Source organism: Antennarius striatus, chromosome 17, assembly GCF_040054535.1.
Source record: "Antennarius striatus isolate MH-2024 chromosome 17, ASM4005453v1, whole genome shotgun sequence".
Classification (NCBI taxonomy): domain Eukaryota; kingdom Metazoa; phylum Chordata; class Actinopteri; order Lophiiformes; family Antennariidae; genus Antennarius; species Antennarius striatus.
In genome coordinates, this window is record NC_090792.1 from 5,883,408 (window position 1) to 5,897,427 (window position 14,020).

Consider the following 14,020-nt stretch of genomic DNA (forward strand, 5'->3'; position numbering starts at 1 on the left):
TTTGTCTCTTTAGGGGTATGAGTTCAATCAGCTCTTCCTGAGGCCCATCAAAGTTGACATATCTGCATAACAGTGCTGTCTGCTCATCATCGTTTACGTCTCTTGACTCATCTCAAGCAATTGAAAATGCTTGGGCTAAATTGATGTCCTCAATTTGCCTACTGGTGACGATTTCTGCCATTTAAATGGCTGTCCCTGACAGTCTTTGTGGAGAGAGGCATTTCTTTAATTTTCCAAACAACTTTGTTCTTGTTTTAAAGTCAGAGAATAGATGTTCTGATATTTTTATGAACGTCTATTTCATATATTCACCGTCTGTGAACAGCTTCCCCTTCTGTACAATCTCCAGAGCTGCCACAAAACTAGCAGTGCTAGTTGACTGTGGACAGGTCATCCACTTCTTGAGAGATAGTTTGCTCTCCAGCTTTTTGTAGCAGTTCCGAAATTGTTGTCTTTTGCTAATCTTTGGTTGGGTATTTTTCAGCAAATGCAAAGTGCTTGTCTTTCAACATTACATTTTTTGTTGTTTGATATCTTCTCGCCACATATCAAGCACGAAGGTAAGGCAGTGTCATTGGCAATATAGGCAAATGAATATGTCCACGGTAAATTAAACTCTATTTTCTTGCAAAATTTTTCTTTTTTGGGATTTTTTCATGTCATTGCAGGGTTCGCGTACTACAAAAGCCACCAGCACGTAAAGACAAAGGCGGATGACGTTGTGTGAATGACGTATATTTTTGTTGACAAAGTAGAAATTAAAAATAGTTCTTTTAAAATTAGATGGCATCAACTCAAACTCCAAGATAACTGCCCATCAAAATAAACTGATATATTACCCAACCGGCGCATGCTAGAACAAGCTAACCGAAGCAAAACAGTGACTGTGGTTGAACTGTATTGTACTACGTATTTATATTTAAAAAAAATACACCATCATTATTTTTAAATATGTATTATTAATTATTTTATTAATAATACATATCTTTGGTAAATCCTTCGAAGTCCTCATTTTCGGTCTCTGCATTGAACAGCTCGGCAACTTCAGTATCGCTGTCGGAGTCCGTCTGTCTCGGACAATAGTCGAAGCAGATACGTTGTTCCAGGCATCCAAAAGCTGTTGAGTCGATCCACTGGATATTAAGAAAGTTCTTGAAGACGTTTCGTCTCTCATCCAAGAGACTTCTTCAGTTCAGAGAGTGGCTGATAATGTCCCAGTTTATAAACCCTGAGGGGTGTGGTCAGTGCTTTTCACATTCCAACGACCGTCGTTAAACCCGTCTGGCTCTTCAACGATTGATGGTGGGGGTGTCAAAGGGGGTCGTTGAGATGTTGTTCCAGGCATCCACGATCACCTCACATAATGTGGCGTAACTCGCTCAGTGCTGCCCCCCGGTCATAGTAAATGTGTGTTTACCGTCTCATCCATTGCTCCCACAACAAATGCAGCTCAACTTTAAATGTTCTGTTTGCACCAATGTCCAGTGGTTGGAGTTCTTCAGTTCATCATCCTAGGATAATGGCAAGCTCCAAATTCAGTTGCTTCACATGACAGTACACTCTAAAAAATAATGGACTGGCTTAACGCAAAAAAATTGACGTAACAATTTCCATGGACATTTTTCAGTTATTTCAACTTATCTATTTTCCAGTACATGCGACAAGGCTTCTAGTTAGACCAACTCATTTACTTCAGTACAAGCAACTTGATTTTCCTATTCTTCAATATTTGTTTTAAGTTAAACCAACTTAACTTTAATTGCGGTAAGACTACTTCTTTTAGTAAATCTAACTTATTATCCTTTCATTCTATGACTAAATAATATCCATGGAAATTGTTACTTCAATTTTTTTTTGGGTATAAGAACTTATCTAAGTCAGAATATACCACACAAAAAAAAATTTTTTTTTACCTGTTTATTCAAACAACCAACATCTCATTAAATGTGAACATTTTTGTACATTCCATTGAACTAGGTGCAAACTCAGCTGTACACCTATACAGAAAGCTTAAAAAAACTACAAAAATACATGTCGTCTGAATTTGAGGATGACAAATGTCTCTGAACCAATTAACTAAAGCGCTAGCATATACGGGCTAGGAGCTGGCAAATGTGGGTATATGTGCACACGTATGGTTCAGTACAGTCGCAATCGTGCATAAATGACATTCAAGACAAAACACTGCAAGTATACCGCAACATTGTCACACAGCTTCTCAATACCGTAAGTCCTCGAAAGTTTTCTCAAACTAAACAATTCCAACACTGACAGAGAGCTGAAAATCTGTGCCCTCTGTTTTTTAAGCAAACTTTTGAGTAACTTGAGTACCGTAATTCCTCAAAAGTTTGCTAAAAAACAGAGAGCACAGATTTTCAGCTCTCTGTCAGTTCTGATTGTTTAGTTTGAGAAAATTTTCAAGGCCTTACGGTATTGAGAAATCTCGCAATACTTCCGGTGTTTTGCCTTGAATGTCATTTATGCGCGGTTGCGACTACCGTACTGAACCATATGTGTGCACATTCGCACATTTGCCAGTTTATAGTGCAGACGCTACACTCTAAAAAAGGATTCATGGAGCCAGTAGATCCAGGTCAAACACAACAGCTTTTTTTGTACAAAAAATTAAGTCTGATTTATTTACATTACAACGAGTTCATAACTTTATTTAATAAGTTGCTCTCCCTGAAATGGAAAAAAAATGAGTTCAAATGCCCGATACTGCAGTTCCCCTTTCTGCCACATGAAACCTCCTTTCGAAATCCACCTGTTACCTGAACCTGAACCTCAGGCTGAGCGGCAGCAGAGCTGACGGCACTGAGTGACAGAGCGCACATCAGACAACTCTACCGTTTGGTGAGTAAAACTGACTCATATTAGTCAAAACAGATAATCAATAGTCGTATAAAAATAGTTTTACACAACGCGAAGTGCTTTTCCTCGGTCAGCAGTGGTACTACAGTATAAGCTAGCTGTAAGCTAGTCTTAAAGTGATTGTATTAGATTGAATTACTACATACGAAGTGAGTTGTTTGGTGTTTGCGGTGATTAAATTACGACGTAAATGTGTTTCACGGATGTCGGTAAATTCAAACTTTCGCGGTTGTTCGTCTCGTAAACGGTCCGAGGCACACAAATGGCGGGCAAGAGCGCGCTGACTTCTGCTGTTTAGTGAGTAAAAATTAACGAATATCGGTCAAAACAGCGAATCAATAGTGTTACAAAATAGTTTAACACAACACGAAATACTTTCCCTCGGTCAGCAGTGGTAGGTTAGTTTGTAAGCTGGCTGTAAGCTAGTCATATCAGTTGTTGTATACAGTTGAACCGAATTACTACAGACGGAGGTTCTGTCCTGACACTGGATTACTGCAGGGATTCGGTCTAATCCTATAATATGTTTGGTGTTTGCGGTGATTAAATTACAACATAAATGAGTTTCACGGAGGTCGGTAAATTCAAACGCGGTTGTTCGTCTCGTAAACGGTCCGAGGCACACAAATGGCGGGCAAGGTCTTCTGCCGTTTAGTGCGTAAAAATTAACTAATATCACATTAGCTAATCCATAGTCTTGCAAACTAGTTTTACACCACGCAAAGTATTCTCCCTCGGTCAGCAGTGGTCTGCTACTGTGTAAATTTGCTGTAAGCATACAATTACTATAATTCAGTTACACTGAATTCAGTTACACTGAATTACTGCAGGGGTTCGGTCTAACGCTGACGACAATGTTGGTGCCTTAATGTATTCGGTTAACTTGTGTAGTCAGTATTAAAGTGAATTTTGTCAGTAGTGGTCGGTACTGTGTTAGCTAGCAGTAAGCTAGCAGTAACTGTTCATTGCAGTAGTTTGTGCGCATTTCTTGCAAAAAAGTTTCTTTAAAAAAAAAGGGTGAAATCAACGTTATTGGTAGGCATCATAGCCTTCTGTTTGACTTTAAATTAGGTGATTGAAATAAAACTGCTAGTTTTCAAAAATGAAGTGGGCATGTAAAATGTGCAAATTTGAATCACAGAGAAAGGCAGATGCTTAAGCATTATAGACTTAGACATGGTCACGGTGGAGAATCTCTCCCTTGTCTTTACCGGGACTGCTATTGCTCATTTAAAACATGGGGCAGCTTGCGAACCCACATGTCAAGAAGTCATTCCGCCTGGAACACAGCGACAATGTCCACGCTTCTGTCATTTAAATGTCCATGTTGCCTCTTAAATACTCTTTCCACAGAAAGAGAATACTTTGAGCATATTGGTCGTCATTTAAAGAAACAGGAAACTGTGTGCTGTGTTTTTGAAAATTGTCTTTTCAAAACAAATATTTATGGAACATTTGCTTCTCACAGGAACCGGAAACACAATCCTCACACGATTGATGACTTCAAGCCTGAGCTTTTTGAAGACGTGTGTCAATCCCCTAAATGCAGGTGATGATCCTGAGGATGAGGGTGATGCCAAGGTTGCAGCGAGTGAAGATGATGAAGTGAGAGAATTGCCTAATTTAATAGAAAAACATGTAGCCCACCTGTTGCTTAAATTAGAAAGCATATTCAATGTACCTCAACGGTGTGTTGATGAGTTAGCTGAAGAACTACACTTTATTTCTTCAACAGCTTCAGGTCCCATTTTAAAAGGTATTTTTTCAGACATGCTTGCAGAAGCATAATTGTGAACTAGATGATGTGGTCATCTCAGAGATGGTGACAGACCTATGTGAGTGCAACCCAATTACATCAGCCCTGAGGAGTAATGGTCCTCTTTCCACCTCCTACAAAAGAAGACAGTATTTCAAGGAGAATTTTTCTGTGGTAGAACCCATTGAGTATGTGCTCAGTGCCAGGGAGAAGAGAAGTTTCCAGTATGTGCCTATACTGAAGTCTTTACGTGAGGTTTTGAAAAAAAAAAAAGAAATCCTGGATTGGCTGACACACACCTGTGAAACAGATAGCAGCTCTGAAAGTCAATGCAGTTCATTTTAGGATGGCACAAATTTTAAAAACAATGCATTGCTGTCAGAAAATAATCCAGCAATTTCTATCATTCTGTATGTGGATGATTTTGAAGTGTGTAATCCACTTGGCACTTCAAGAAAAAAACACAAAATTACTGCTGTGTATTGGGTTTTAGCAAATTTTCCGGCACTGTTTAGATCATCATTGACATAAATATACCTTGCAATTCTCTGTAAGGCTGATGATATCAAAAAGTTTGGCTATAGTGTTGTGTTGGAACCTTTGTTAAAAGATATTGCAAGCCTCGAAGAAGATGGAATTCACATCCCTTCATTAGGCATTCAGGTTAAAGGAACTGTCTTCTGTGTTGTTGCAGATACTTGGCGCACACTCCCTCGGAGGATTTGTTGAGGGCTTCTCAGGATCACACATCTGCAGGTTCTGTAAGGGAGAAAGATCCCAGTTCCAGGTATGTGAAGTCAGAACTGGTGCATTTCATCCCAGGACAAGTGCAAGAGCACAGGGATCTTGTTCAGACAGCGCAGACAAGTGGGTCTCATTGTTGTGGAGTAAAGAGACAGTGTCCACTGAGTGAAAAGCTAAAATATTTTGATGTTTTGATGTTTTATCTGGCTACCCACCTGATTTACTCCACAATCTCCTCGAAGGTATTGTACCTCTCGAGCTAGCACTGTGCTTAAATGCCTTGATCAAAAGAAAATATCTCACACTTGCTGAACTTAATAAATTAATCAAGGAGTTCCCATACAGATGGACAGACAAGTCTGATACACCACAATCAGTTCCATTGAACTTTGCTGCAAAAAAGTCTGTTGGTGGGAATGCCCATGAAAATTGGGCTTTGCTTCGCCTTCTTACCCTGATAATAGGACAACGAATACCAGAGAGTAAACCCTCCTGGCAGCTCCTTCTGAATCTTAAGGACATAGTTGAGCTTGTCCTATCTCCTGCTCATACAGACCTGACTATTTGTTACCTTGAAAGTAAGATTTCTGAGCATCGACATAGATTCATGGAGACGTTCCCTCAGGAAAGACTCATTCCGAAGCATCACTTTCTAGAACATTACCCACAGCAGATAAAGGCTTTTGGTCCTCTTGTGTCGCTGTGGACCATGCGTTTCGAGGCCAAACACAGCTTTTTTAAGCGTGTGGTCAGACATACCCTAAGGCATTCCAAAACATTCTGTTGCAGTAAAGCATCAGTTTATGGTTGCATACCATCTACATGGTGGTGCAGTTATTCCACCGCCTCTTCAGGCAAAAAAACTGTCAATGGTGGATTTGACTGTGCTGAGACAAAATATAAAACAAGCACTGGAAGTAAAATTTCCCAGTGTGTCAGTCATCCAAATGGCAACCACATTGTGTTGCAGCAGCACCGCTTACTCCACTGGAATGATCTTGGCACACGGTTCAATGGGTTGTCTTCCAGATTTTGTGGAGCTGATTCAAATTGCTATTGTAAATGGTAAGGTGGGGTTCATTGTTAAATGTTTAAATGGATGGTATAATGAACACCTTAGAAGCTTTGAACTTGAAAACACAGGTAGCATCAAGGTTATTGAACCAAATGAGCTGTGTGACATCACACCAATGGCAGCATACACTGTGGCTGGGAAGCGTATGGTCACCCAGAAGCACTACATTCACACTGATATCTAGTAACTGTTAGCACCATATCATTTGTTTGACTTAAACTTCAAGGAAATTTTGGAAAATGCAAAAACAGTATTTTGTAGTCCTATAATTTATGTGATCTTTGTAGTTTTGACTTATTACATTATATTTCAAATTGAATCCTTAGGAAGATTTTTTAAAAAGGCTACTGTTATTTGCCATGGAAATAAAGGATATAAAAATATAATCAGACAATAAGATTCTCCAATTTTCAGGTATCCAGTTTTGACAAAAATAATTACAATTTATATAGTGTGTAATATAAAAGTTAGTGATTAGAGACATAATAACCAGTGTAATTCCTTACTCTAGGCAAGTTAATATTGAAAAGTCAATGAAAAGTCTGTACCATATCACTGGTAATTATCAATGTCAATCCTTCCCTCCAATAATGTTAGTACAAAGAAAAATGTGAATGTATTCTGTAAATCAAACTAAAATGATGTATTTCTATTACAGTTATACCCTTGTCTTCTGCAGCCAAGCTAAGGGTTATTCTTCAGGACCACGACATTCGCAAGCTTGACTTACCTCATGGCCTCCCTGGGACTGTGGTTGAACTTGAATCTCTTGTTAGAGAGACATTTGGGCTTCAACGGAACTTTACTTTGCATTACAGGGATGCTGATTTTGGAGAAGAACATTTTAGTCTTACGTCAACAAGTGACATCAGGGACAAAGACACAATAAAGGTGGTTGACATTGTTGAACCTTCCACAGTTACACCTAACTTACCTGAAGTGAACAGTTCCTTTGGAAGTCAATCAGATATCTCAATCCTTAGTCCAGCATCAGCACTCGATGACAGTGCTTCAGTGACCACCGTCCAATGCAGTAGCTTGTGCAGTTCCCAGAATACACTTATTCTATCACCACCCGAACGTGAGATTCAGCAATCAGAATGGTGGCCCACTGAATTTCCTGTACCGCGCTTTGCATACGACACAGAGATGATGCTCACCGCAGGGAATGAGGCTTTCAAGAACAATGGAACTCCACTCAACTTCAACTCAGTCATTTCTGACATCCTGGAAAAGCTGGCAGAAAGCATCTTTCAGTATGTGGCCTATCCATCAGGCTTACAGTTTGCAGATGTTGCTAGGGCATTGATTCTGAAGTATCCTTGCCTAAAAAAAGCAGGATCATACAACGGATGTTATGCCTCTCTTCCTCGGTGTCATCTTACTGTTCCACCCCTCATCCGCCCAGCCGCCGTGGACCTTCCTCTGTGGACCTGCACCTCCGAGCCCACCAGTATCACCCCCATATCTCCATGTGTTGTGGACCTTATCCTCCAAGCCCACCAGTACCACCCCTCAACTATCCATCGACTGGGGTCCTGCTTCCTTTCTTCCTCCGTACAGTCATCCACACAGCTGTAATTGTGCCTTGACTTTAGCAACCTTAACCGTATTGGTACTGTCTCTATCTGGCCTATCTGTCACTCTCTCTCTGTCTCTCTCTCTCTGATGCTGTTCTTATCTTCCTTTGATTTCTTTTCCACCCAATCGGTCGAGGCGGATGGCTGCCCAAAAGGGTCTGGGTCCTGCCCGGTGTTTCTTCCTCATTGAGGGAGTTTTTCCCCGCCAATGTCGCTTATGCTTGCTCTGGAGGGTTCAGTTGGGTTTCTCTGTCTGTTAAAGCGCTTTGAAATGTCTGCTGTCATGATTAAGCGCTATATAAATAAAACTTGATTGATTGATTGATATGGATGGCAACAGCGACTGAAATATAAAATGGGGAACTATACATCCAAACTCAGGGGGCTTGGATGTCCTGAGCTTGATGTTAAATCTCTTAACAAGAAAAGACCGCATGACAAAGCGCCTGCAAAGAACGTCAAAAAGCCAAAAAAGTCAGAAGTTAACTATTTACCTCCTCATCCCCAAGGAGAAACACAGGAAAGTTTGGAAGGTGAAAGACTGGAACTCCTCTATGAAGTGAAAAAGAAGAACAACTTGCATATCATTGGAGAAAAAATGGCAAAGACATTCATTTTGCAGGCAAGAGGTTGTCAGTCAGGAACCATCCATCAGTGACCTGAAAGAAAGATGGCCGGCTCTTTTCACAGCAGTTCAGGTAAATATTTTTTCCTAAGACAATTTACAGTATTTGATATTTTGTTAAAGTAAATTGTATAGATTATCATGTTGTGCCCATTTGTTTTTTTTGTTGTTTTTGTTCTTTTTTAAATTCAGATTAACCAGGAATTCAAACGCATCACGACTACGAGTCTGGAGACAACATTTATGGCAAAGCTAGACCACTACTCCTCAAAAATTATCTTGTTGCTGTCCTCGAGAGGAGGGTCTGCAAAAGTAAAGATTCAGCGCTTGCAGAACATCCTCCTGAAGGTATGAATAAATTAATATAAGTTTCTTACATAAAGGTAATATATTTTTGAACATGACTGTACAAGTGATAAAAAATTCAATTCAACATCAATTGTAAGATTGTCTGCTAGATCTAGACAACTGTTTCGTATGAGGACATATGATGTCTCATAATGCCTTAGTCCAAGAATAAAATACATAAATGAGAACTAAATTACAAGTGAAATGGTATATATTAGGCATCACAAACCTCATCGTTCTGTTTTTATATGTAAACACATCTTCCTGTTCAACATTCCTCACAACATTCTACATTCTTTCACAGGACAATTCAGTAGAGGCAAGGAGGGAAGTGTCCATACGTGGCTTGATGGTGTACCTTAAGGAAAAGGAGGAGGAGCTATTCGCTGAAGAGGTAAATCAGATACTTTGAGTTCACAGGGGCAGTGTGTTTTTTTACAGAGCTGCACATGAGCAGTGCAGGGCAACTTCTCCCTTGTGGACACAAATGTGAATTCATTAGGAGATAACGGTGGTGCTGTGAAATGTGTTCTACAATTCATGAAACAAATAGCAAGTGGTGTGTTTACATGAAAGAACTGTATGGATTTGAAATTTTTCCTCTACAAAAAAACATTTATGCTGATTCTGACCTAGGGTGGTGATGAGGATATCACTGGCCAAGTGATGAAGATTGTTTCAACAGGTGGCATACCTGCAACCCATGCCAAGATTGTCCTGGAGGGAACCGAGGTCTTAGATGCTGAGGATATTCCCAGAGCCTGTGCCTTGCTAATGGGGCTAATATATGCACTCAACCTCAGGTACCCAAAGGAACTAAAGAACACTTTTGAAGTTTTTCAAAAGATCTTCCTCGAGCTGGATGACCTCAAAGCTAGCCCTAAGGTGTTGTCACTTAAAAATAAAATGCTGTGCTAAAAATGCCAGTTGTTAAAGAGGCATTTAAGATATACTGTTTAAAAAAATGAAAGTGTTGCCATGTTTTTTGGATTGTGTTGATTACTATGTAATATTCTGTAACACTAAGAATATAGACATCTGTCATCCTCAAGTTCAGAGGACATGTTGTATTTTTGCAGTGTCGTTTCCATAGGTCTTCTGTATACAATTTAATTTAAACCTATAATTCAAAGCCATAACTCGAATTGTCATGCAGATGACATGGATATTCCCAGAGCATGTGCCTTGCTAATGTGCCTTGCTAATATATGCACACAACCTCAGTTACCCTAAAAAACACTTTAGAAGTCTTTCAAAAGATCTTCCTCGAGATGGATGATCTCTAAGCAAGACCTAAAGTAACGACACTTAAAAATAAGCTGCTGTGCTAAAAAAAATCCAAAAGTTAGAGGTGTTCAAGATATTAAAATTTAAAATCGTGTTTTTATGATAAATATTGTTCTGTAATATTAATTCTTACGACGCTTCTCCGGGCTGTTTTATGTTCCAGAATCTATTGCTCCAGCTCGTCTTCCAGCCCCAGCCATCTTGGCTTGCAGCCACAAAAGTAAGTTTCGTTTTCTTAAAGGGGCCCTATTATGAAAATCACACTTTTTCAGGTCTCTACATATACATAGTGATCCTCCCTAACCCGACCAACTCCTAGAATCTGGTAAACAAACACTTCCTGCATCAATAGATATTTGGAGTTTTAGGAAGTCATGGCTCTGAACGACTCGATTGCTAGAATAGGCATCCTTGACGTCAGACTTTGCACTCTGCTATTGGACAGAGTATTGGACGATATGGATTGGTGGACATGCTCAGGGGCGTGAACGATATGGACTGGTTGACACGCCCAAGGGCGTGGCCATCCCCAAGATGGAGTTCTTCCTGTCGGACGAGAGGTAGCAGTCTGTTGAAATGGCGTCTGTGACAAGGAGACAAGGTAGTTGCTCAGTTGTTGATTGTACAAATCAACACCAGTGTTTATTTTTAATCCCATCCAATGAAGAACAGAAGAGAGCGTGGTTGCATTTCATTTTTAATGGCTCTGTGCAGCTACATCACCTGCACGTTTGTTTGTGTGTGGAACCACTTCACTCCAGCCTGTTTTAGCAAAGAGGGTCAGCTCAGACGGGGCTTTGCCTGAGACTGATCCTCATTCAAGGATCACTCCCAACCATACGGGACCAAGGACCTGCACCCTGGTTACAGGTAAGTCTCACCATGTTTATCTTTTTTGCAGTTGTCTGTTAGCATGAGTGATTGAGTGCTATTTTGGCTAATTAGGTGGTACTGCTTTGTTTCGTGTTGGCGTGTGTGCGCTCTAACGCTGAACCTACAGTATCTACTGTAGGTACAACGCACATGAGTTGGGCTCACATTTTATCTTTTTTCTTTTTGTCGGTTAGCATGAACGAAGTCATGCTATGCTAGGCTATGTAGGGAGGTCTCCTTTGTTTCGAGTTTGCGTGCTGTGTGTGTGCGTGCACTCCCACACGTGTGCGTGCTGGACCTACAGTATAAAACTAAAAAGTTGGTCTTATATTTTCTTTTCTATTATCTGTCAGCATAAAGTCAACTTATGCTAGGCTACGTAGGGAGTTGTGCTTTGTTTCGCATTGTGTGTGTGCGCAGACGTGTGAGTCGTTTGTATGTTGGTCGTCATAGCAACAACGCACACAGGTCTGTCCTCCTTATCCAATATCAGAACATTGGTGTCCTGAAATTAGTGTCCCTCTTCCTTGTGCATCCTTTCAGCCTACAGCTTCAAGGGACGTGGGGGGCCAAACTGACCCAGTGGACACTCATACTGTTGGTACACAGCTGTCCTGCAGGACTCTTCATTCCCACTATTGAAGTAAAGGTATGTACATGTCATATTCCATACAATGTTTTAATAAAATTGGTTAAATACACTAATTTTCAAAATATAGTTGTCCATAGGACTTAAGTATAAAAATTTTTGAGACAGATTCATGTATGTCATATATTGTTTTGGCTCGTTATTTCGTTACGTTTGGTGTACCCCTCTACAAGATACACTTTTCCAAAGGCTTTTGAAGGGACAATGTGACAATGAGTCAAACCTCTCTGTTAGTGTTGCAATATTTTAATATTTCAAACAAACATGTTTTGAAATTCTGTTGGTAATTGTTCGCACCAAAACACAGTGAAAAGTAACCATACAAATAAATAAATTAGTAGCAAGTACCAGGATGTATTTTGAATTTTTCTAAACAAAGAAATGAATCAAGCAATATCAATAACAGTAAAAATCTATCTTTTTGTTTTATTGAACAGGTTTTGTAGCTGATATGTTGGACCTCATATGTGACAAAGTCTTGGTGGACCCCGTGCTATACACAAATGAGATGTTGTCCATTCCTCTCCCCGAGATTCTGTCTGCCCAGTATGAGCGTCCTGACAAGGACGAGGTCATTGTCAGCCACATGACCAGGTTCAACCAAGACTCGGTCTAAATCCAGAGTAATGGCCTTTGTCTTCAGGAAACTCCTGGCGTATGTGAAGGACCACACATGCTGGGATGACAACCCGGATTCTGCGTCCTAAGTAGCCCCAGCACCAGCCACCAAAGGTGCGATAGGCCAGATGTCTGCACCATCTACAGAAAAAGGACACAAAACTATTTATTTCACAATGTTTTCAATCCCGAGTATTACAACTGTTGTTGATTTCCTGATAGGATGGCCCTGTGTTCTCATTATTATTATTGGATGTATTGTTTTATGTAAATAAATGCTTGTATATGTCAACATAAATGGATTGTGAATACCAAAAAATGTTCAACATGTCTATTAATAAGATAAAAATAAAGGTATCGCAAATACAATACATTAGACTTTGTTGTACCTATGTATGTCATGTTACTGCATTAATGAAGGAATGCCTAATGAAGCAAAATAAGACAGCTAGTTTTTATTCCGACATTTTTCAAAGAACGACTTACCGATGTATTGGTCTCAGACGTGAAGGGCCATACTCGGCCCTCAGTACGTCACCAGCCATTTGTAGTGTGTACATGTTTAGGCACACAAGCTGGAACCCAGGATGTTGAGTCATGCACGGAACTTCATCAATCTGCAGACAGCTCCTAACCTACAGTGAAAAACATGGTAAAGGTCATTTGAATTTACAGTTGTAAAAGTAGCCGAATACCGTAGAGACATAACTTGGTGGTTTAGCTGTGAGCTTGCTACTTGTATCTCCAAACAGATGTTTTCTGCTTCTGTTGGCATACATTCAGTGTCCACAGGAACACCTGTACAACAGGTGAAGACTCCTCAAAATAGAGTATATAAAGGCATCACTGCAATATGGTTACATCATTTCACCATTAACATGGTGTGATGGTAGCAGGTGTCAGCTCCGTGTGTCTTGGCACAGGACTGCCTCAAATATTTAGCAGTTTAGTAACGGGTTAAATCAGTGTGATAGAAAAATAAAGTAACTTAGCTGTGAGCAGAAGCTAGCATTAGCCACATGGTAATAACTATCAGAACCACCATCAGACTTTACTGTCACTTATAGAAATACAGCAACATTTTAACAGTAAACACATCTGTACATATACAAAATACATAATAAGACATATGACATTATTACTGTGTGATAAGAGGCGGGAGTAGAAACAAAAGTAGCTACCGGACGATGCTAACGTCCTGTGATGACGTAGGTTACACAACAAAACAACACAGAACCAACTAAGTAACGTTCACACGTACTAACCATTCAGAAACGTCCTGCTGCAGCCGCACAGTCGGTGTTTCTTTTGGAGCTTCTGGGTCCGACTCAGGGTCATAAATGTACAGCGACATGATGGGGCCTCAGAACGCCATAATGATAACAAACGTAACGCCGGTCAGTGTCCCGTTAGCCTAACGCTCTACTTCAGAGGGGCGTGGCCCAGGTGAAGGAGGCGTGGACCAGCGGAGCTCATGAACATACTGCAGCCAGAGGCCTGAAACGAAGCGTTTTGTGAGTAGCTCAGATGAGCAATTTTGAAAAGCTGATATTTAGGACCACAGATCACTTTAGGTCAAAATATTTGGAAT

General features: G+C 40.2%; 1 long non-coding RNA gene across 1 annotated transcript; it reads right to left on the reverse strand.

Moving 5' to 3' along the window:
• Positions 1 to 12,037: 12,037 nt before the first annotated feature.
• Positions 12,038 to 13,175, reverse strand: LOC137611475 (uncharacterized). Its single transcript, XR_011038639.1, has 2 exons — positions 12,916 to 13,175; positions 12,038 to 12,570 (listed from the first exon to the last, which is right to left on the reverse strand). It is a non-coding gene; the product is annotated as an uncharacterized lncRNA (long non-coding RNA).
• Positions 13,176 to 14,020: the final 845 nt, after the last annotated feature.